Here is a 25349-nt window from a genome sequence, read left to right on the forward strand (position 1 = left end):
TTTGAGCACTTGAGCGTGGGGTCAAGTGAAGGACAACCAGCAGTAGGATGATGTAATGTTTGTAGGAATCAAGATGGAGGCCATGGTGGGGAAGTCAAGCATTAAGAATGAAACACTGGGAAGGTTGTGCTAAGACAACTTAATCAATCACAGGGTTTGATGTTCCCAGTTGTGGACGCTCTGTGGATTACGTTGTCTGTTGATTGATGATCATGAGATGGACACGTACTGTTTTTCTGAAGGCGACATTTTGTGTTTATCTAACGCGGCTGATGAGATTTTACAGGCACATCTTTATTAACGCTCTGGGAATCATTGTTTTTATAAGAATATGAATTATTTATAGAGCTGCAAAGAACGATTATTCTCATTATCTTGTAATCTGGTTAATTGATTCATTGTTTAATATTTAAAGGTTTGAGATTTCTGAGTTGCTGTTCGTAAACGTACAAGAAAGATAGTTGATTGTTGTCGTGAACTGATCCAAGTACAACAAAATAATGAGAAAATTGAGTTTATACGTTATTTTTGTGAGGGAAATCCTGCATGCTATGCCTTAAAATGTTGCATATCTCTTTATTAACACACTGGGAATCATTGTTTATATATGTTGTTCAGTGAATATGAATTATTTATAGAGCTGCAAAGAGTGATTTTTCTCATTATCTATTAATCTGGTGATTACTTTCTCCATTAATTCACACACAAGAGAGATAGTTGATCGTTGAGTCTCTTCCCCAAGAGGTCAAATACAGATGTTCTGGTTTGGAAAAGTGATCTGAACACAGCAAAATAATGAGAAAATAAGAAAATGCAGGCAGAGGGCAGGGACTCTGAAGACACAGACACAGCTTATAGTGAGTTTATACAAGTCTATACATTTTTTTTAAGGATAATCCTGCAAAGTATGCCTTTAAATGTCACTGTGTAACAAAGGTGTGTTAATTTAATCCTGGGCTACATCAGCATTATGGTTGCACTCATACCACCGGGTGTAAATGTAAGACTACGTAAATGCTTCTGCATGTTATCATATTTCATTTTGCATTGCATTAGTGCATCAGATTATTATTGGTTTTAATAATTCCTTAGCTTTCAAAGCAGAAGTCTGAAGAATATTGTCAAGGAAATTCAAGTGCACAACCATTATGAGTTCGGTTGGGCTACAAGCAAGTTTTATATCCAAAATCTGTTTGCTTAAAAATTAAATAATGGCAATTTTGTAGGCCGCTGCTCTTACAAGCACAACTGAGACAACTAACAGCTAGATTCCTTCACTCCATGGATAACAAAATCAGGATGGGACATGTAGTTTATGGATACTGCACTTCAGTAACGCAGTACAGAATTGTATTGCGCATTACATTCTTTGAAAACTCTCTGGTGGCTGTGGGTCTTGAGTTTAACACGTTTGGTCGCATACCTCAAATCTAAATCCTGATAAAACACAATTTCCTGTAATGAACACATCTTTGTTTATGCTCTGGGAATCATTGAGGCACTATGTTGCTCAGAGAATATTAATTATTTATTAGGGCTGCAACTTACTTTCATTATCTATTAATGTGGTGATTACTTTCTTTATTATGTAATTGATTCATTTAACCTATGAAATGGTAGAAAACTACCAAAGAAAATGCATATTGTAAACCAAAAGTTATTAAATTTACAGTGATATAAAACTGAGAAAAGCAGGACAAATACTCACATTTATTAAGCTGGTATTTAAATGATTTTCCTGCCTTTATGATTCTGCTTCATCTAAGTAAAATTTAAGTTTTTGTACGTTTTTGTGCAGTTATGATTACAGACCAAATGTCTTGGTTTGTCCACAACCCAAAGATATGCAGTTTACTGTCGTGGAGTTAAAAAAAAAATAGAAAATATTCACATATGAGAAGCTGAATCAGACACTTGGAACATTTTTTCTCATAAAAGTGACTCAAAATATTATGATCAGAATATTGGCGATTAATTTATTGGTTGACAACTAATTGATTAAGTGTCAAGTCATTGGAGCTCTATTTGCGTGTCAAAGAAGAATACAAACATGTTGGATATAAAGCTTTTTTTTTATTCTCATCTCCTCAAGCCAACACTGTTTTTTATTTTTTTGAATGAATGAATGTGTGTGTACATTTTGTGTATATAGAGGACTGTGTATATGCTTTTTCAGTGTTGTGTGTGTGCGTGTGTGTGTGCGTGTGAATCATGCAGCCTGCTGGACATGTAGGATGTGTGTGTGGATGCCCAGGGAGGCACCATATGCTGTTTAGACTCAAGAGGAGCATCCCATCACGGCAGACCCATGGCTTAACAACCCCAACTCCTCCTTCTTCTTCTTCTTCTTCTTCTTCTTCCTCTTGTGTCTCCCTCCATCAGCTCACACGTGCATCATCAGCCAGCAGGGGTGGAAATCATGCAGATCCACACGCTCCTCACGCTTGTTTTTTTTTCACGCCACCATGAATAATCATCTCCATATAGATTTCCTCTACATGCAAGGCTCGAGACGGTCATGCCTGACGCAGATGAATAGTGTGCAGCTGAAGTCCTGCAGAGGGCAGAGTTTTACTACCTAAATGTGCAGGAACACAGTCAAACATCCATGTTTGCATAGCTGACGCAATGGAGAAGGAGAGGTTGGGTGTGCAGTTGGCATGTTGAATGTTTAGCTTTCATAGGTGGTGATAGGAAATGTTGTAGTAGTTGCAAAGATAAATTTTATTATTTAAAAACACTGTGCAGCCACTAGAATGGGAAGAGGTGTTAGTATGAGGTCTATTGGTGTTCATGTGGTTAACCACTCATCTGATTTATTGCACTGGGGACAGCTTTGCACTGTTTCCTCTGTTAAGAAAAAATAATTGATATTTTTTCTGTATTGGATTTATCAATGAGCCGAACTGTAGTTGTGATAAAAATTAATTTCCAGTTGAATTGAGAAGCGGTGGAGATTTATAGTATTGCCTGGCCTCTTTCCGCAGTGCGGTAAATTACCCCTGGGTGATTTTTCTCCCTTTTTCTCTCCTGTCTCTGTTACCCCCCCACCCCCCAATCACTTGCCCTCCACAATACCCCTTCGGTCTGGTCCGAGGGGAGCACCTGATCCTACACCACCAACAAGACCTCTTAATTGCTTCGCTCTCATCCTGAGCGAGCGAGGTGGCTCTCTTGGGAAAAAGCCATGAATAGACAACCTCTTATGAATCCAAACTAATTTAAAGGTCTGCCGGATGGAAAATAATTTTAAAAAAATAGCCACTTCAATAATAATTTAAAGGTCCAGCGTGTAAGATGGACATGGGTTTACAGGCAAAACAGGGTGAGCCCTGTGTATCTATATATACTGAGTCGGCCACGTTGCACCACCAAGCTTCTACAGTAGCAAAGAACAGACAAACTGTTGGCCTTTGACTCCAGGTTTAGCCAGCTAGCTCTAACTTAGCTACATTAAATTGGATCTGGTGTTGGTTTCATCATATCGTTAGGTAATGAAGTAATTTTTAACGGGCATGTTAGCCAAGTAACTAGCCAGATCAGCCCTGTGAGTCTGGATCAATTAATTGACATTATCCACTCAAGACAGTATTTTGCTGCATTAGCTAGCTAGCAGTTTGTCTGCATTGGCAAAGCAAGCTAACATTGGCTAACATTACCCAGCTAAAACCACAATATCACAGTATATTTCACAATAATTTTAGCTTTGACTTTGGACTATATGTTGGACATATTTTTGGTGCTGTATGGGAGGAGAAGAGAGGCCAGAAATGTCATATTCTTTGGACTTTACCCAGAAAAACAGCTTCCAGAGCCAGGGAAGGTTTTTATGTTTCTTTACAATCCATTCACACATCAGTAACACAAATTGATTAAGACGTGCAAATTCACTTTCTTACATATTGCACCTTTAACTGGCGCTTTGCATCAGGGGTCACACTCAGATTGTAATTGTGTTTTATATTGAACAGCATTGGAGGTTTTAGACAAGTGAGTCTCCAGAGGATTTCTGGTTAATTAACATAGATAATTAATCTGCCACGTGTGAAATCACAACTGGATTGATCAGGATCCTGCTGCTTTAGAAGCTTTTATTTACCTCCAGTGAGTTCAGCTGCATGCAATCTATGATCTGGTGTTCAAAAGCAAAATAATTCAACCCACCATTTTTTTATTTTTTTTTTGGTTTTATTTCACCTCTCTGTCAACCACGCGTCCACATTAACTGATTGGAATTGTTCATCTTTATTAGCATTAGTGCTCCCCTCCTCTCCTGGGATAAACATACTTAGGTGATTGCTTCTTTGCAACTGTACATGATGCTGTAGTTTGATCCAGAGAGGATTTGGATGTTGGTGGCCCGCTGTCACATGATCCGCCGGGGCCGGGGATGTGAGGTCATTCCGTGTCACCTGATACGTCTGAGCTCTCAGCTGTTGGTGGGAAAAATGAGATGGAGATTATAGGTTCATTTGGGGGATCTTGAAAAATATGTATTTCCTCCCAGTACATGGGTTGTGATTTTAGCCAGGAAATTTATGAATAAGTAAATCCAGATTTGTGTTTTGTCAATCACAGTGGTGTTTGTCTTCTTTTGTTTCCTACCTTTTGCTCAACACCATTATGTCAGATTTCTTACCATGAAATACCTACCTTTAAAGCTGGAGTGTTGAAAAAACAGGACACTTGTGCAATACAGTGTTTACTGGGATAACATGATTTAACACAAATGCAATAATATACATGAATACAAGCTCAAAGATATAACGTGTGCAGACATGAGGCTGAAATGATTTGATATTGTGAATACCTTTAAGTAGACTGACCTTTTTTAACATTTATACTGATGTAGTTATTTCAACTGTAGCATTTACATTGCAGTCAGTGCAGCACAGACACCGTCAGACAATTACCTCCTGGCAACCAGTTGACAATATAGTTATTACTAAAATATATAAACTTTTAATTTCATTTGAACAACTGCACAAGGAGGTAAACTGCAAGAACAAAGTCCTCTGCAAAATCTGTTGTTTAATTTCCATAGTGTGCCTTCACTTAAATGCTGAGTATAAAAAAGACCAATGAGCATCGTTATCATCAAAACTAAGAAATCTGTCTTCTTATGCACAATCTAACACTTGGTTGCTCCAACTTGGATTAACTTTTAAAAATGATTAAATCATCGTTTAACTTAAACTATTGTTGGATCTAATTTATCTTAGATTAAATGAATCTTTGTTGGTGCAGCCCAGTCTAAATGTTACACCATAGATTAAAGATGATATTTCTTCCTCCGTGGGACAGGTGTTACAGTCACATACTGTACAGTCAGCTGCTAAAAAGCTGCACAGAGATCAGGATGCTGCAGCGACACTCTCTCTCTCTCTCCTGCATGTTTCAGCTGCATTTTACTGCTGTACGTCCTCACCTCTGCTTCACACTCAGGTCACACTTCATTCTTCTATAAAACACCTTTTTGATAAGTGTTTTTTCCTTTCACTGCTGACTTTACAAGATATCCCATGCTTGCTACATCACCGAGCCCTGTCTCTTTCTCCAGCTGTGAATGTGCAGCACCACGTCAGGCATTATGAAACCTCGCATAAGGAATTTCTGTCCTGAAATAATAGGTTGGCTGTCAAGTCAGTGCGCTGCTTTCTCATGCTGGAGGTCAGTGATACTGACAGAGGACAACACAGAAATCACAGAAATACAAGCCTCTGTACAGTAGCCAGCTCACTCCATTATGAGATTACACTGATGTACTCCAATTTGTAAAACCAAAGAATGGATAACAAGATAAAAAAGCACAAAGTTTTGAGTATCATCTTGCAGCTTTGGCAACACGGTGTCACTTAATATCATCTACTCTCCCACGCCACTGTCAGACAAATGCATTTATTTGCCTCTGCTGCAGTGCTATGTTTAACGTCTGTCACGTCATTTGATAGCTGCAGTCATTAAAGCTCATAGATAGCCACGCCAACCTTTGCTTAGTAGGCTGTTTTTTCCTGACCTGCACGGCTGAGAGGTGACTCACTCACTGTCAGGGGCAGTGCACTCTAAAAGCCAACCTGCTGTGAATTTCTAATTTGCTTTTCCACTCGTGTGATTTGTTCCTGCAGTCATACTCTTGGTTTGGATCCCTGGCTGTCTGTGTGTCTGAATGCGCTGATGGGAGAGAGGAGGAGAGGGGCCTGCATAATTCTGTTGCACGGCTTGTGTGCTGTTGGAGCCAGTGATGCAAACACTGTTGTAGCATTAACAGAGGGTATTTGAAGGGCTTCAACAGAGATACATTAAGCAGCATTAAGCTCACATGAAAGCCAAGTTAATCAGATGCAGGAAAAAGTTTACATTAATGCATTTCCAGAGGGGGTTTGATGGCTTGATTACAATTTTTCTGCTTCAGTACTTAAGCTAATACTTTAATGCATGATGATAATAACTAGCAGAGGTGGCAAAAGGACACACATTTTTACTCAAGTAGAAGTACAGATACTTAAAAGTACAGGCTCTGAAATGTACTCAAATTATAAAAGTAAAAAGTCGTTCTGTGAAGGACGTTTCTACCAGCTTCTACAATGTTTTTGTCTTGGTACATCTTCCATGTCTTCTTAACTTTTATCTTTTTATCTATTTTTTGTCTTTTAGTGCCTTTTACGTAATTTTTGGGCATGTTACGTCTTTAACATTGTTTTTGTCTTGTTACGTCTTTTACGTCATTTTCGTCTTGTTAGGTTTTGCATTGTTTTTGTCGTTTTTGCTTTTGTCTCGCTAAGTATTGTTACATAATTATCATCATATTACATATTTCTACCTCTTTTTTGTTGTTATGTCTTATGTTGATTTTGTCCTGTTTCATCTGCTGTGTGTGATATGCACTGATGGATGCATCAAGGAATTGTCTTTTCTAATATTGTCCCACACATTTAGGCTGAAATCAGTCTTGATGTTGAGTCTTGATGTTAAAATAAAAAAAAATCCCTTCAAATGCATTAAAATGAAAGTAACAAGCCTGTTTTGAAAATGTAAGGAGTAGAAAGTACAGATATTTGTGTTAAAACAGAAAGTAAAAGTAAAGTTACTACTTAAGTACAGTAACTAAGTATTTGTGCTTAATTGCTTCCCACTTCTGCTAACTAATGATGACTATTACCATCATCTAACCATCACTCACACTCAGTGACATATGGTTCTCCTGTTATCACCATTAATAAACACTGTAAACTGTAAAGGTGCAGGTCACAGATACGTTGACTGTTTTTTGTGGAGTTTCCCTTGTTTACGACTGCTCTTCATCATATTTTGTTTTTCCACAGGATATATATGACTGCCCTTGTTTATCTAATTCTTATGACCTTGGCCAACTCGCATTCTTCTATTCAAGATGCCCCTGCCCCCCCTCCCTCCTCCCTTCTCCTTCCGATCCTCCAATGGAATCTGCGGCAAGTCTCCTTACGTCAGCAACATTGCAGGACCTCTGTGCTCCTCCGGCATTACATTCAGCCCCTATCTTCTCCTGCACTCATTAGTGCCAGAGGTAGAGGTGACAAGAACGGTCACACAATCTCAAAGTGATAAAATGCACAACAGAGTAGCTGCTGCAGAGAATTAGGTAGTTCTGGGGGGAAAAAAATCCAGCACGAAAACTAAAGTGCATGCGATAGAGTCTTAAGAGTGGTGTTTGGTGCAGTGCACAATTTACATTCTACTGTATATTGATTAAATCTGTATACCCCATGGGAAGGAGTATTGAGCATCGTGACTGTAGGGTGGATTTTAGTTCTATCCTCTGCATTTTAAATGGCTTTATGCAGCATGTCATTACTACTTAAGTAGCCTACCTCAGCTTTCCCTGGAAAGAGTTTGTGTTTGCTGTAGTTAAAAGTGATGCACAAATAGATTTCATCATACTGCCTTTTGCATTCAAAACGATATAACAGCAGCGTAAAATGTCTTCCACATTAAAGTCCTCTAATCTTCATCCTCTGGAGTGCATTTTTCAGAAAGATATAAATAGCTGTTTTCCCTGATTATACACATAAACACACACACATTGAAATGGCTGAGGGATAAGCCTTCATGACCTTGACCAGTCCTTTGTTTCTAAGGATGCCTAATCAATCAAGCCACTCATTTTTAAAAATTCAATGTGGCAAATCAATATTAAGGCCTTCTAAACATGTGAAAGGTCTCATCTCATATTCTTTTCCTGTTCATTGGCATATAGACAGTGTGCATCTGGATATTAAGTTCTGAGTATATAGGTAATAACAGTGGTGTGTATAATAATAGTGATGTGGCATTGAATATTTTCATAACAATGTAAAAAACAAAACAAAAAACTATATTATGTTTTGTAAAAGCAATTTAAAAATATCTCAGAAAGTCTTGGTTTGAACATTTAAAAAACAAGTACTGTTCAGGACGTGAGTGAAATATAGTGTGCAGCCTGTTGTACACACAATGTACGTACAGTATATAGCGCTAAAAACTGAGATAAAAAGTAATTTTAGCTATCAAAATACTTATTGAAATATATAATTATCCTTCTAAAAGCTCCTTAAGACATAGATCAGAGACGCTCAACTTGCTTTGCCAGATGGCTGCTTTTGCAAAATGACAGGAGAACAAATAATGCTAAAATTATAATATAAGGAACATTTTCCCTCTCTTAAGGTGCATGAAGGCAATGTAGCTTCACTTCAGTGTAGCCCTCAATACCTTTCTCATCCCCACACTGATATATTGGCTCTCTGTTTGATCAGGATGCTTGTTAAAAGCTCTTTAAAGATGCAATGCAACCTTACGTCACATGCAGCAAACGAAAAGCTTACAATGCTTTGTGTGCACAAAAGGTCTGTTAGGCCGACTGCAGTCTACCTGTAGAAGTGGTGCAATAGGGAAATCATATTACCTGGAAAAAGGGGTTATTTGGGGACAACATACAAAGTTCAAACAGATATGAACTGTTTTTTCCACACTGTCTTGCTGCAGTAGGCTTCCAGGTTAGCTTTTTTTCTGTAGACACATCATAGACACAGTTTATATACATGAAAACTGTTAGATCTCAATAAAATCCAAATCTAAATTTTGAGATTTTGCTGCAATTTCTTCCATTTTCTTTTCTGATGATCCAGTCAACACACAAAAAATATATATAATTTGCTGTTTTTTTTACGTAGGCCAATGATTTTTTTTGTTTTGCTACGGCAACAGTGGTGCATGCAGATGCAGCATCTAATATCTCCCTCGAAAGGGAACATCAAAATCTTGCCATACAGCCCTGTACATTGATAAATAAATCTCTCCTGATAAAGACTCCCTTTCAGTAGTCAAATACACCATGGACACCCATTCCTTAAAATAGTTTGGCTGAATTTATGGCTGGACAATATGGCTTATCAATATCTCAATATTTTAGGCTATTCCATGATACCTATATATATTTATCTCAATAAATATATCTGTATTTTATCTGAAATAACATACCATAAATTCTCATATAGTGCAAACATATTATGATCTTACAGAATATGATACACTGCTATAAATTAAACCAGCCAGCAGAAAGTAGTTAGGGCAATACAATTACAATTATGTTTTAGATAATTAATCATCAGTAACGCAGATATAATGACGAAATTGGTAAAGACAAATAACAGAAAAAAACTAAAACAGTCTAATAAGTTCAGAAAATGTCATGACTTTACACTAATGCAGCCTTTAAGTTCAGGAAATGCCAACACTTGTCCCATACTACAGCAATATTCAAAATCTAAGATGATACATAATCTCATATCATGATATTGATATAATATCGATATATCACCCAGCCCTAATCGAATTATTTTATCACAACTAATAATATCCTGTAGTAGCTTTGTAATATTCCTCTGATAAGCCAACTATTGAAAATTGTGACATTCTGCAGTTACATAATGGCATCATTGTGGATGAAATTCATGTATTGGGACTGTGATAATAATGCAGCAAACCTCTGGAATATTTTTAGGATTAGTATTTTTTGTAGTCATGGTGTTTTCTTATTAATTGATGTGAAGCAGATGACAGGCTGAAAACAGTCGCATCCATTCCTCCATAAAAAAAAAGTGGACACTACTATGTTCACCAGCAGCTGATGATGAAGCTTCGTCGGTGTTATTTTCATCCTCATCGACGACCGTTTGTTCTCACGCTGGAATGGCGCTCGATGCTGCTGGATAACTGCTGCTGCTGCTGCAGCGGCTGCTGTGGACAGCCTCTTCTCTGCATCCCTGCTCTGCTCTTCCCCACCTCCTCCCCCGCGGACAAACCGGAATGGTTTCTTCCAGGCGAACCTGTCACTGTCACCGCGGCGGTGACGGCAGCCGAAGTGTGAGAGCAGAGGGGGGGAGAAGGAAGGCTTCATCCACTGCCTGCCATTGCAGTGCGGCGGCTGCTGCTCTGGAGCCACACCAGGAAGATCTTTCCATTCCTTTTCTGTGAAGATTTTCACAAGCAAAGCCGGGAGGACCATTGCGTCTAAGAAGGTGAATGTGTTTCTCGATTTATCCGTGAGTGCGTTGCTGTCCGTGGGAGTATATTTGGCTGTAGCCGCAGGAGCTGACTGGATGTGTGTCCCCCTGCGGATACGAGCGAGCGATAACGGTACGAGCGCGAGCCGAGGTAACTTAGCTACCTCACTGCTAGCAAACTGCATCTACGCGCTATGCTAAGTGGTAGCAACATATGCTAGCGTTATCTTCTAAATGAAAGCGTGAATAACGGTGTCCAATGTCCTAGTTTTTTGTGGAGCTTGCATAAGCTATCATATTGAGTCACAAAATGCCTCTCGGTCGAGCTGTCATCGGACGGACGGGTTGTATCTACGTCAAGTGCGCGTACCATCCAGGTAACGCTGGCTAGGATGGGCTAGCCTAGCCGCTGGAACAAAATGTCGGCCAGCTAGGGGTTTGATTTGACCAGGAGGGTATAAAGGGGGCAGAAGACTCATTAAGTGGCAAACAGCGAGAGGCACCGAGACAGTGGTGTGGTGAGGCCGGCTCTTTGAAATATGACATCGGTTTCTTAAATTAAAGGGAAGGTCATGCGGTGGCTCACCTTGTTTTGATGGTAATACCAAAGTGGGTCTTTGGTCAAGCTAGGTAGCAATGGCTAACGTTAGCTTGTTAGCTGGCTGTAGTTTGGTGGTGACACTGAAATACCTGCTTGTCTGTCCGGCTGCTGTGCATTTTAACCAGCTGTCATAATAATGTCAAGTGTCAGCTGTGTGTGGGGCTTTGCTTTGGTCTACAGTCGGTGTTTGGCTTAGCTCATCTAAGCTAACCATCTCACTGTTGTCATTTCCATATCAATGGATGGACTGCCGCTAACATGAACTAAAAGCAGCAGTCATCACCTGTTGAACATTGATAACGCTTGACAGTATCGTTTTGTAGATTGTTGTCGTCTTTGTAGTCAGATGATATATATTATGCTGTGAACTAGTAATAACTACAGTCAGTATATGGACAGATGACGTTATCTTGTTGGGACCATTGTCCAGTCTGTAAATAAGAAAATCTTTATCCCTATATGTCACTGGTCGGTGCACTGCCAAGAAGGGCTGCACCATTAATTGCAACAAAATCGCAATATGCCAAATTGTAATATCCAAATCGCAGAACAAAGAACCAAATTGCAATTTTTCAAAAAGAAAAAATGTATGAGAAAACAGCATTATAAGATGAGCTGGCCTAAACAACCTGTTCTCCAGATGTTTGTTACAGATCTCAATAAATATGACATCATTATTATTTACTATTTGTTTTTCCAGTGAATTTAAAAATTGTAAAGCAAAATCAAGATCATTTCCACTAATCATATTGCAATCACAGTCTGACAACTCTAGTTTATCTAGCATGCAAAATTACAAAATGTTGAGTGGGGAGATACAAAATTAAGTAAAATCATATTCAGTGAGGGCCTCTAACGGATTGGCTAACCTTTGTTTAGATTTAGGGATGAGTATCATTACTGCGACCACTTACCAATATTATAGTTATCGATACGCTTATTGACATAACTCTCCATATAATTTGGTGCATAAAATACAGATATAACATAAAAAGATGTGAAAAGACTCAGCAATTATTTTATTGCCTTTTCACAGAAGTAACAGGTTAAATTAATAAATTAAAGTAACTGCACTTAGCTGCATTTTGCATTTTGTTTTGTTTGTTTGTTAACTAACATTAGCCCACACTTTTGAACCATTTTCCCTGTCAGCTGTTTATGTAATGTTACATAAATACCGATGGCAGCGTCTTTTGTCCAGGAGCTTATAGATATTTTGATACTGACCAGTCAGGAACCGGTACTGGTTTAGTACTGCTTCTTGATTCACATCCCTACTGCTATGGGAAATAAACAATGAAGGCCTCCATCTCGTTGGCCAGCGTGTCTCACAGTCACGATTATAGTGGCTAAACTGATCATAGTTCTCAATATTATGGCAGTTTTGTAATATGCTAAAAATGGGAAATCATTTCACCATGTTTTATATTGAAAACCTCTCAGTGAAAGGGCATCATGTCCTTTATGATGTCAGTATTTACATTGACACAAAACAAATCCACATTGCATGTTGTGCTTGCGTCTGGGAGACTGTTGCTAACTTTGATTGATGCTGGTCAGTATTTACCGTGAGATTTTCAAACTGTGTTAATCAAAAACTGTTTTAATGATAATTAAAATTTGAAATGGTTATACTAGTCGTGAAGAAATTTTACCTTGGATTATCAAGAAACTAGTATTTATTTTATCCCTCTTTGATTTGTCTTGTTTCTGTAGTGGATAACAGGCTTTGAATTTAAAGGTAACCCCCAACAACCTATTAGGCCTAAAGCATACAGGAATATCAACTGTCTTAACTATAACATGTATAATAGGTCTATAATTGCTCTAACATTTCAATAATCTGTCAATGGAAGTATGATAGTTTCTAACATCTCATTGTTTGTGCCCGGGTCTGTGACTTATATGTCATCATTGGCCTCACAATAGTAATGTTATATAAAATGGCAGCTAGGCAGGACAGCAAATTTGTCACATGAAGTGGGGGAGGCACAATACAGATGATATTTGTGGCAGCCACTGGATGTTGTCACTGCAAGATTAAACTGACTGTTTGTTTTTAATAATTCAGATGGCAGTGTTGTGCAGGGCTTGTGAGACGAAGAGAGTATCAGGCTGCTCAAGGGCAGCCATACATGTTGGCCTGTAAATCATGTTGCCCTAAGCTGTCATGGGAACAGCAGTCATCTGAGTCATCGTGGTTTTGGAAGGACAAATATATCTGATATTTTGCCTTCTTAAGTTAAATTTGGCTTCAGTTTTGTGGTCCTGTGTATTTGTAGAAACTGTCTGGAATGAGAAACTTATCCAGTTGCAGGTTCCAACATACATGGCAACAGACATTAGGTTAGGCATTACTGTAATAGTATGATATGTTGATGTCACATGGCGCATCTTGGAGAAACTAAACTTTCTATATTTTTAAACCTCAGGTTTTCATACATGGTATTGACTCACTTTATTAATATTATACAGCTCAATGTATATGGCTGCAGGTCCCTTGTTGAAGAGACGAATGGTTTAACTGTAGAGAGGTGCTGCTGGAAAACAGTGGCAAAAAAATGTGAGACTTGGAACTTAGCATGTGTTTCAATGTTAGTGATAGTCTAGAGGTGCCACTAGAAATAAAAAGGAAGATGATTTAATGAGTTAGCTTACACTATCCTGAAGTACTGTATCTCTGCTTATACTGTGGATTATTTTGCTTAATTAGTATCATTGTGATATTTTCATCCTCTGAGAGATGTGACTTCAGACTGAGACAGTCTCCTTGTTTCACCTTTCTTGAGTTAATAGATCTAATCCTTTTTTTCAATTTAGGAAGGTTTTCTGTTCTGCATTGCAGCCCAGTTTAATCTCTTCTCCCTGAAAGGTTACTCTGCATGTTCTTAAGCGTGGCTCTATTGGCACAAGATAAATTATAATGCAAGTAGTGCCAGAGGAGTTTTTTTTTTTTTAAGCATACTGCAAAACTCACACGTGTCAGCGGGAAGACATCATATACTATAATATGTTTCTCCTTTTTTTATTATTGGCTTTCACAACCAACTGTAACTGTGGACAAAATATAGGACAAGAGTAGATTGTACTACACACACTGATAGGGCTTGTCAGTGACATTTTGTGAGTCAGATTTTAAATGGTTTTGCTTTTTCTGCTCCTTGCATATTTTATACTGCCTCAATTTTAGGCTACTTCCTGGCTTGTAGATGGATGAGTGCTGTGGACATTGAAAGGTCATTGCTCTGATACATGGTGAAGTCAAGACATTCTAGCAAACACCTCTTAAAATATGACAGTAAAGTCCATGTTCTTATAGTGCAGTAAGTCTCTATGTTAACAAATGACGCATTTACATTATAGCTTCATTTATAGGCTACAGAGACTTGGTTATATAAATCAAGTCCATTGTAAATCCCTGTTTGAAAGGGGTGTGGAATTATCAGGAAGAAGAGGCTTGCAAAATCTTTCATCAATCACATTTCAGCATGAACCTCCTTTTTCTTATAGTACAGAAACATCCCTTATCATTACTGTTTTTCATTGGCTCCACTGTCCTCATTTCAATCACAGTGACGGAGAGGAGGCGGGGTGCAGGTCAGTGGCTCCGCTTATCAGCACATTCCTGCCCTCTTATGTGCTCTGTGTGGGGCACTGATAACTTCCACTGGGCTGATTGAGTTCAGGAGCTGATTTCCTGGTCCGTGTATTCAGATTCAGAACACACACTGGTTATGATCACAGACCCCAGCTGTGGAGCCTGGAAACAGACTCAATCTGAGCCGCTGTTCCTGAGAGCAACTATCAAAGGTTTGAATTTAATATTTTAAAATTATGTTGATTTGTGGAAAATGGTGTATAGAAATCAAAAACTCAAATCAGATTCTTTTTTCAGTTGTATTATTTGTATACTTTTCTTAAGAAAAAACAGCAACTATAGTTTAATCAATATTTTTCTAATAGCAGTGTATCAAATGTATTGCTTTATCAAAAGTTTCAGCTCATTGTTTAGCCTTCCACATCACAACTTAACTGTTTCAGATAATATGCATTGCTGTCAAAGGACTTTTTTCAGAGGCACCAGCCAGCTGTTTTCAGCAAAAAAGCTCTAAAAACCCTCTCTGCACGACCTGCTCAGCACCAAACAGCAGACAGACACGTGTAGTGACAAGCTGGTGAACGTAGTAGATAGGAGTGGCCAATATGGCTCTAGAATAATATCATGATATTTCAGTGTTCTGTGATAACAGTGTTCCCGATGATAAAACAAAACACTGAAAAATATTTTTGGTTTAGAACTCACAACAGCTATTGAGCTCTCCTCCCAGGATTTTTGATCTCCTTGTGCTCAACTGGGTGTTTCTTGCTGAGGTGGTGAAATTAGTTTGTTGTAAAATTATACAGTCTTCTCTTACCTCTTACATATTATTGTGGTTTGTTGTACATCTGACCAAAAACAGTGCTAAAAGAGAGTGATTATTGGGGCTTATATTCACCAGGTCAGCAGAAACATGACTCCAAAGGAATGACAATGTTGCTCTAACTAATGGTTGAATGTGTAAATAAGAAAATGTTTGCTAACAAGTTCACCATATCAACTTAAAAGGTGATGATAAGCCAGTGAAGTGTTCACAACTTCCGCTTCCCTTAAGTGGCCAATATAGTACTTGGTGCATTTTTACTTTTGCTATTTTCTACACACAAAACTTAAGTAAAGTAATGTATTATTGTATTTATTGCCACGAAATTGCAGAAGCAAGTGTAAATTGCCCCAAAAAAAGTTGCACATTATGTTTTTGTTAGTTTTTGTATAATTAATTTGAAATCAAAGGCAACGTGATTAGGGAGAATAAAATTGCATTCTGTTCTGAGTGCTATACCTTAACATAAGGCTCAGGATTAAAAAACAACAAAATTGTTGTGATCACAACATTGCGGCTTCCTGGATGGACTGCAGTATGCCACCTTGACAAAGCAAGATTTGTCTTGTCTCCAGATCAACACAGAAAGTATTTAACTTATGTCAACATTCATAGTATGACAACTCATGTTGTAATAACAACTAATTGTCATTCTGTTTAAACACAAATCTGATCTGAACTTCTTAATTACAGTGTTGACAGTCGGCCTCAATGCTTAGTACATCAAACAAGGTTTGCCTGCTGGCTTCCTTCATTTTGGAAACTGAAATCCAATTATTGGTGGTTCAGAGTAACAGCAGCAATCTTAGTTTTCATGTCTATGCAAAGCAGCTATGACAGGTTTTATGAGGTATCTGCGTGTTCAAACCATCACAGACATTTCGTTAAATTTTTTTATGACCGTTTGTTACATGGTACCTATGAGACTCATCTCACACACAAATGTTTGCCACTCCAGTAACTTTATGTCTAGTATTTTTCCACAGACCCTCTTCTTGTGTGCAATATAATTGTTTAACTTCTAAATCTTTTGTAAATAAAATAATGAACCTACAGATAAAGGTCGAATTAATATCCGGTCGGAATGTGCATTGTGTTTGTGTGTGTATGTGTTAGGCCACAGAAACAATAAACAAGCAAAATGTTATGAATGTCTGTAGTTGCAGCATTTCTTTGTTTTAAAATATATTTCAAGTCCAATTTCAGTAAAAACAATACCACTATTTACAATGACAATGCAGTACATAGTTAAAGTATCCTTAACTTAAACACAAAATGTAATTGAATGCTGTAACAAAAAAATAATGCAAAAGTTGTTGTGCTGTAAACACACTTTTTCCTTAAGATTTCAAGTTATTAGACATAAATCCTCTTTATCTGTATGTAAAAACTGGTGTTTTTGCAGTGCCATGTCTTCCTGAGATGTTGCCAAACATTAAACCTTTGCATGATAGTAGTTGCTGAACTTGCAGTGATTAGCAGCTCAGGTTCTCTACATGCCTCTTTAAGTTGATTTAGAAATAATTAATTTTGAGTCTTGTCAGCATAAAGTAGTGGAGAGAGCAAACTATGTGTGGAATCTGTCACCACTCTCAGGCTCTGCTCTGAGCGATGTAAATTTAACTCGTCCCCCTTGCCAGCAGTGACTGGGTGTCTCTCAGGCTTGTCCAACTCGATCATTATCCTGAGTGATAGGTGGGATGTCATGACCCACGTGGCCTTGGTTTGGTGTTAGATCCATGATGATGAATTTGGCTTTTTGTGCACTGAATTCTGTTGAACCTTGAAAGCTTGTCTTTGTCAGATTGTGACTTCACTGTATCATCTCCTTCGTGTCATTGAATTTTTGTTGTATATTTTGCATTTAATCTTTTACACTCAACAAATCTGTAGCAACACACAATATCCATTCTCAGCTGAGTCACACTTTACTTCATCTCGATGCACACTGCGTTCATGTCACTGCTGGTTTACCTGCTCACAGAGAACAGGACAAAGACAGAGTATGCAAATGATGCCCTTACATAAAGCAGTATCTAGAGCAGTAACAGTCTCATAAATGTCAGGAATCTGATTTGAAACCATCAGTTTGTTACAGGCACTGACAGATGTTTAAGTGCATGAGGCCGAGTAGTGGGGATGGCCAATATGGATTCTTTTTAGCCTGTAAACCTGTGGTCTATGAACACCTGAGGGCAAGAAAGGCTCAGATTTAGTCAGCAAAGATGTATGATACAAGATCCCATAGCTCTGACCTAACCAAAACCGACATCACTATTACAACAAAAATGAAGAACAGTTCTGACAAATCTTTGTTAATTATTTCTAGCAATAGAAACATCACAAATAAACTTTGGCTTTTATACAGCATTTTCCCTAAGAATTCAAATTAAATGCTTTAACGTAATCTGTCAAATCGAGTATTATTATAGCTCATATTTATCGACTAGAATTTCATTATCAGACAAATAAATAACAATATAAATTTCCCATCATCAGCTGCTAAGTTATCAGCCACCAATATTTATCATGCATCCCTATTGAGTAGATGATTTCTAGTTAAATTATAGTTAAATAGTAAACCATGGCATACTGATCTTATGCAGGCAATCTTCCCATTGTGTCATGCAGTCGGAGGAAGTGCACTGTGAAATGCTTGTTTGATATAGAAGTACAGTAGAGCGCAATAGTTTCTGTTTCCGTGTTCTCACCTTTCCCCTTAACGTGACCGGGAACAAAAGTAGCATTGTAAAGAGAAGAGTAGCTCTGCCTACTCTGTCTACCTTGTATTTTCTGTTGGAAGTCCTTCATAGACAACAAAGAATGCCTCAGTGTATGTTGTTGGCACATACTGCAGATGCTTGAAGTTGCCTTAGGATAAATTCACGTTTGTGCAACCATGCAGTATGCTACTCTATAGAAAACCCATAATTCCTAACAGTAATGAGATAAAATGATTCATTGACTAAAACAAATATAAACACTTCTAACCAGCTGTCTTACCTTGTTGATTTTGATGTTTTTATTGGTATGAAATAGTTGCTTTAATTGAACTACTTTGAAAGATGTGCACAGAAAATAACAGGCTAGTAACATTTTGTCTATCCTGCAAAGTAGAGTGACAGCTATTAGTCAATTAATTGATATTAAAAAAAAAAATCAATCACCAACTATTTTGATTATCAATTAATCGTTTCAGTAATTTCCAGCAATTTCCAACAAAAATGTCAATCATTTGCTGGCTCCATCAGGTTAATTTATGATAATAAGTGAAGAGTGTTTAGGTTTTGGACTGTTGGTTGGACAGAACTTTTTGAAGATGTCACTTTGGGCTCTAGGAAGTTGTGCTGAGCATTTTTCATATTTTTTTTGACATTTTATAAACTAAAGCAAGGATCTTTGATGTTTTTCAAGCCATGGACCCCTTAGCTGATAGAAAGAGAGCAGGGACTAGGGTTGGGCGATTGGACAACTATATCGTCTATCGACGATGGGCTGATTCCATCACTGATCGCTTTTTTTTTTTTTTTTGGCTGATTTTTAGGGCGATATTTGTCATGTTATTTTGCTAATGTAATAGTCTGCAGAGTGACAGTGTCTGCTCCGTGCTCTCATCCAGCGGCACAGTACACACCCACTCAGCCGACCATTAGTAAGCTGAGCTGGGTGACGAGTGAGAGTTAAGCAGCCTGCAGAGTCAGACTCTTTACACTCTTTTCATGCGGTGAATTTAGGATTTATTTTGTCTATTGCAAATGGCTGTTCACACATATCTTGTCCTACTGTGCATCTGTTCATATGTCAGAATTTTGACCTTGCTTGTTGTGCACTGGATTCTAGACACAAGTCACATGTGCCTCTTTGCCTCTCAGCTTGCCTCCACCTTTCATATGTCCCTTTGTTGATCGGTTTCAGTTTGGTTTTGTATCTGCTTTATTAGCAACCTGTTAATTTTAGCGAAAGTTTGTGTTAGAGGTGACACTTATTGACATAATGAGACTTCAATTGTTTTGTCTTCAGCTGCAATGTAAAAATACAAAGTATGTCTTCATGTTGTTTTTTTAGTATAGTCAGTTTGATGGTCAGTAATCCTCTGTGGGCTATTACTGACACGATGAGCACAATTTATGCATGCAATGCAGCACACCTGGGGAGGAGGGGCGTGATAATGTCCCACATGCAAAGACAATTGATGGATTCTGCTGTGGTCCTACACGGCACCTCAGGGGTTAAGTCCGATACAGCAGTTTACACTGCGGATGGATGTTCGCTAGTACAGTGGAGTCCCATGCTGTAGCGGAACTGCAGATCCCACACAGATCGCTGCCAAGCTGGAGGGGATTTGCTTCGATCCCGTGAGCGCTTAAGGAGAGAGTTGGAGGGAGGGATAAATTTTCAAGAAAGATGCTGGGAGACGACACAGACCCATGCGGGGCAGAGGAAGCATTAGGGCGTAGCTGTGGGGTGTGTTTCATAACCCCTCACCTGTGGTCGTAATTTCAGTTTGTTACAGAGCTAAGAAAAGAGAAAGGAGAGGAAGGTGGGGGCCAGTCCCTCCCAGCATTGAGTGGTGCGGTTATGCACTGAAGCAGCTGAAGTGCGTCTGCAGGAATCTCCTGCTGGATTTACTGAGGAGTAGCTTGATGTTGGAGACGCTTTTGTCTGTGTCCTCTAGTGACCAGGATGAACTGATGTGAGTACTTCTGATCTTTTCTGCATCCAGTTTTATTTGAATACTTAAACAGCAAACCAGAGAGATGAAGGGAATGACGTTTTACTGTAGCCTTTAAAAGACGCAAGCGCGTCTTTCACAGCTGTGATTAACTTTTATGTCAGAGTTAATAGATTTCATCTCTTGACCTTTTTATCACTTGTGCATTGCTGCATCTCTCCTGCTACCTCCCCCCTGTTAGAGATCCACTGTACAGTGTCTGTCCATGTTGTATGTGCAGAGTGTCACTTGTCTCTCAGGGGACCTCCAGACTGGTGCTAAGGCATGGACCCTCATTAGCATTTGAATATGTTCTCAGAGGCAGGGGAGATTCAGCAGTTGTCAGCACTCCCCAGCACATCGTTTCCAATTTCTGAAGTGATCAATCATCTTATTCTACTTGTTTGCTGCTTCACTGCCAGCAGCCACAGTGGAGGAGTGTGATCCTGATGTTGTTGTTGTTTTCCATCTTTGGCTGCAGTGCAACTTGCACAGTGTTCTCAAAGTATCCTCCTTTGGCCTTAGCAATTTGTTCACCGCTGGCATGTCAGTGTCATTTAGTTTGATGTAATGGTTGTAAGGCAAATGAGAGATGTTTCTTTCCCTGCTGGAGACTGAGCCTCATTTACTTTATTGCTGCTCTGCTCTTATCATGTGGGGACCCATCTGTAGTTGTACTATGGGAGCTCATTTTGGATCCCAAATGAGGAGAATGAAGAAAAAGTGGTGTCTTATCTCAAACTGATAAGAGCTGTAGTGAGATGTGGATCTTTTTAATGGAGAAAATACATTATACCACTATCATGTTTTAGTAAATTATTCAAAAGTAAATTTCCTAAGTTGATTATGTTTCAGGATCAGCTAAATTATCAGCTAAATTCAGTACTGAAAATGTATTTATACATAACATTTAGCTCTGTTTCTGTGTAACATGAGTATCCAAGCATCAACATTAAGCATCCTCGATTGTAATACTTGAAATGCTTGAATAGCCACTTTTTCAGTTTTCCCTGGCACTTTGAAGTCTGTGAAAATGAGCTACCTCTCTTTGTTTTCCTCAGGCCTTACAGACGAATCCAACAAATGGGCACTAGAGGGGAAGAGAATGTATTTTCTATGCTGTATTGCATCATTTGTTTCAGTCAATCTGTGGCATTTAATATAACAAGAGGTTATTAAATGTTCTCCAGTGTTCCTGCTGCAAGTTTCCCTTAAATCACTCTGTTGCAGCATCACAACGGCAGAATTAATGAGAGCTATTTTTAGCCACTCTGGTCCCAGAGCGGTCAAAATTGAATAAGGTTCTGCCTCGCCCCTAAACCATACTACAGCACAAAATCTATTCTTTTAGTCAGAGAATTGAACACCCCACCATATTGCCTCAGCTCCCTCTTCGAAAGATTTTGTTTTTCTGCTGAATAGAGAGTTGGGGAGCCAGCACTCTTTTAATTTTAATGATACTCCAAAATGAATACAAAATGAAACACCATCTTAGCTTCCCTGTTCATGGGTCGTGTTAGGTTAGTATTGTGATGACTCATTGTAAGGATTTTTGTCTCCAAGTAGAGACAGATATTCTGCTTTTTGGATTCCAGTTTTTACTTTATACCATCCTGGCCTATGGATTAATAGAACCTGCATCACTACTTGTGATATAGCAAATCTATTGGCTCCACCAGTTAGGAAATTCTTTTTTTTCCCCCTTTTTTTCTGATTTTGTGGTAGCTGCAGTACAGAGTCTGGAAAGAGAAGAAAGAGGGCAGAGATGTGAGGCATGGCCTGCAAAGCCACCCTAAAGATCAGCTCCTTTTACTACTTTACTGGCCAAATTGATATTTGGAAGCGAAAAGATCCGTCAAAAGACAGGTCCCCTGCCAAAGTGGCTGGTAGACTTTCCAACAGTAGCCTAAATGTGCTAATATTCCATTTTACTTCATTCAGATGGTGCTGCCAGGTCACACGAGGACTTGTTTTATCAAGGCTCCATTTTATTTCACTGGCCAATAGATAACTTTTTATGGTTGGCTGCAAATGTCTACCCCCAAAAATAATAATTTTGCAAATAATTGATGTAGAGCTGAAAAAATTTGTTGATTAGTCAACTGACAGATTTATCATTTGTATTTTTAAGCACTTACGTACTTAATCATTAATTCCACCCTCTCAAATGTGAATATTTTTCAGAATATTTTTCTGTTTTGTAGTCATCTATGATGGCTAATTGATTCTCTTTAAGTATGTCAACTGAAAATTGTGATGGATTTTATATTATTTTTTGGCATTTTACATGGACCAAATTGTAAAACAACAAAATAATCTGCAGAGGAGTAATGTAGGGTTGCACCTAATGATTATTTTTATTATTGATTATTGTACTAATTATTTTCTAGACCAATTGTTTGGTCAATAGAATAGCGTATACTTTTTTTTTCAGTTCTCAGAGCACATAGATGTGTCTTAAAATTTGTGCTGCAATGATTACTCAATTGTTTCATTAGTTGATCAACAGAAGGTAATCTTGTTTTATATTATTGTTAATGGAATATTGTGGGGGTTTGGGTTGTTGGTTGGATGAATAATACATAAAATGGACAAGGACTGTGGGAAAATGTGATGGATTTCTTTAACTGTTTCTTGATATTTTATATACTAAATGATTAATTAATTAATTAATTGAGTTATCTGTCTGCAGTTTATTAATTGCAGCCCTACACAATGTGTTCTATAACCACCAGAAAAACCAAGTCAAAATTCCAAAAAGTCCAAAACTAAATATATTCAGATGACTATCTTCCAGACTTAGAAAACCAGAAATATTTACATTTTTTAATCAAAATATCACTTAAAGTAAATGATAATGATTATCAAAATAGTTTCCAATTAAGTTTCTGTGGATTGATGAATTAATTAATTGACTATCCTAATTGTTTCTGTTCTACTCATTATTTGCAGCCCTAAATTGATTAATTAGTAAGTAGAAATGCTGATGTTAGAGCTTTTGTTTGACAGACATGCTTTGCTCTGCTGAGGAATAAAGACCACAGCGGGTTTATTGAATAATTGTGTCGCTTACCATTTGTGTATTGACTCCACACAGTCCATTTTGACCACAGCTTTCCTGTCCTTTCTCCACTCAGCTGTGAGATCCATCTGTGTTGTCGTCCATCTGTGTTGTAGTGCTGGCTCCCAAGTTGCCTGGTTGTAATCCCCCAAGCATGACCCAATCGACATGGTGTGTCTCCGCTCTGGAGCGGCTGCCAGCCCTGGCTCTGGCTTGTGGCATGAAGCTTCTGTTGGCACCAGTTGTTTGTGGCCATAAAGGGCGTACACAACGGTGCCACAAGAACTCATCAGTCACTGGATGCTGACGCGACTTGAGTACAAACTGTATGGAGGAGCAGTGCAGAGTCGACTCAGACAACACAGTTTTCTTGTCTTTCAATTATGTTTACTCGACCTTTCAGATTTGTATCTCTGGCACTGAATAGGGCACTAAGGTGTTTGCTTAGATGTGAGAGTGAATTCAAAATTCTATTTGCATACAGTACTTTTTTGTTTGATTGTTCTGCAAAGTGTTTCCTATAAAGAACAGCACTTTTGAGTGTGTTTCGATGTAGATGTAGCAACAAATACATTGTGCTCATCTAAAATGTAAAAAAGGCTTTTCGTTCCTAAATTAATTCAGCTGTGTCTTTTTTAAACCTCCCACAGTTGAGAGGAACCTTCAGACACGGCCTGAAAATGTCAGGCCACTTGAACAACACCACACTGTTCCCCCTCTGTTACCAGAGCAACAAGCTCTGCAGGAGGAGAAAGCAAAATTACATCCCTTCAAAGTGAAAGGTGTGTGTGTCCGTGTGTGTGTATGTGTATGTGTGTGACTGTGTGAGAGAGAGGGAGATAGAGGGGGAAAGAGGGAGGGTGGAGGAGGGAGAGATGCACACTGCAGGACGCTGCTAAATCAGTTTTTGTTTTGTTTTTTCCTCCTAAATTCTGTTTAGTTTTTACTCCATTTCAGTTTCCTCCTGTTTTGCTCCATTTGGGATTTTACATCCCATTAATTTTATGGTGATTTATTTGTATTGGATCAGACACAGTAAGCATTCTCTAATCATATTTTCCAGACAACAAATCACATTTCTCACAACCCTGCTGCAACACCAGGCCTAAACATTATACGCTTGTGTGTGTGCATGTTTGTGTTAAGCTGCATAAATGCCTATAACGAATTTCTCAAAGTAGGAATGTCAACTGGAAACAAGTACCTGCTATAACTTTACAGTTTAGTGGCAAATTGTCTATAAATTCAGACAAAATGTTAGAGTTCTTTAGCATCAGCGTTTCCACAGTGTTGCTGATGAAAAAGACAGAGGCATAAATCCTCCTCCCCAAAGAGCAAACTTTCCAGGAGAATTCATGCCTGTTTTCAGCAGTCTTGTTAATATTCAGATGTCTTTTTTCCTCTCTCAAGTGCAGTGTATTCAGTGCAAAAGGCCAGGGGGAGTTCCCCTGTGCAAACTTTTGTTCCCCCTGTGCGTGAGTCCCACCATAAGCTGCTTGAGGAGGTTGTGACTGTTGCTGCCAAGCTGAGAACGTCTGGGGCCACTTGTGGCGATTTATTCAGCTGCCTGTATTCCCAGACACTAGTGAACGTTTGGCACTTGGCCGACAGGTCACGACAGACAGAAGGACGATGTGTTGAAGGAAGCCTGGGTGGTAAAACAATAAACAGGACAGCAGCAGAGACAGTCGGCTAGAATACTTCCTCAGATTGGGCTTTTCAGTCATACAAAAACCAAAAAAAAAGGTTTCTCAAATTGTCATTTTTTTGGATCACATTTGTAGCATCATTTAAACTGAAGAGGAGCATACTATTAGCATACAGCAGTGGGTTAAAGTAATAAAACTGGTCATAAAAGTCATATAAAAATGCAAATGAATATATATGCGAAGATGTACAACTAGACATACACTGATGTACATACATAAACTTGCACAGAGGTTACCACAACCTGCCGCACCCTTATGTATGTATGAGTGCACCCCCAGTGTTGCTGAGTTAGTGTATATGGAAGTTTCCATCTAGTTGTGGCCAT

The 25349-nt window shown here is 38.6% G+C and overlaps 1 protein-coding gene across 10 annotated transcripts in view; it reads left to right on the top strand.

Moving 5' to 3' along the window:
• tjp1b (tight junction protein 1b) overlaps positions 1-25349 on the top strand; it is a 90403-nt gene that overhangs the window by 37989 nt on the left and 27065 nt on the right. The window contains exon 1 of one of the 10 annotated variants that reach the window (XM_084734789.1): positions 9670-10535. The exons of 8 other annotated variants lie outside the window; for them this stretch is intronic. The gene's annotated coding sequence lies outside the window, so the exon portion shown is untranslated. Of the gene's footprint in view, positions 1-9669; positions 10536-24029; positions 24097-25349 lie in introns of those variants that run through there. One more of the 10 variants, XM_084734791.1, reaches the window with a different exon arrangement.

The sequence above is a fragment of the Lutjanus erythropterus genome, chromosome 13 (genome assembly GCF_056507025.1).
Source record: "Lutjanus erythropterus isolate fLutEry1 chromosome 13, fLutEry1.hap2, whole genome shotgun sequence".
Lineage (NCBI taxonomy): Eukaryota > Metazoa > Chordata > Actinopteri > Lutjaniformes > Lutjanidae > Lutjanus > Lutjanus erythropterus.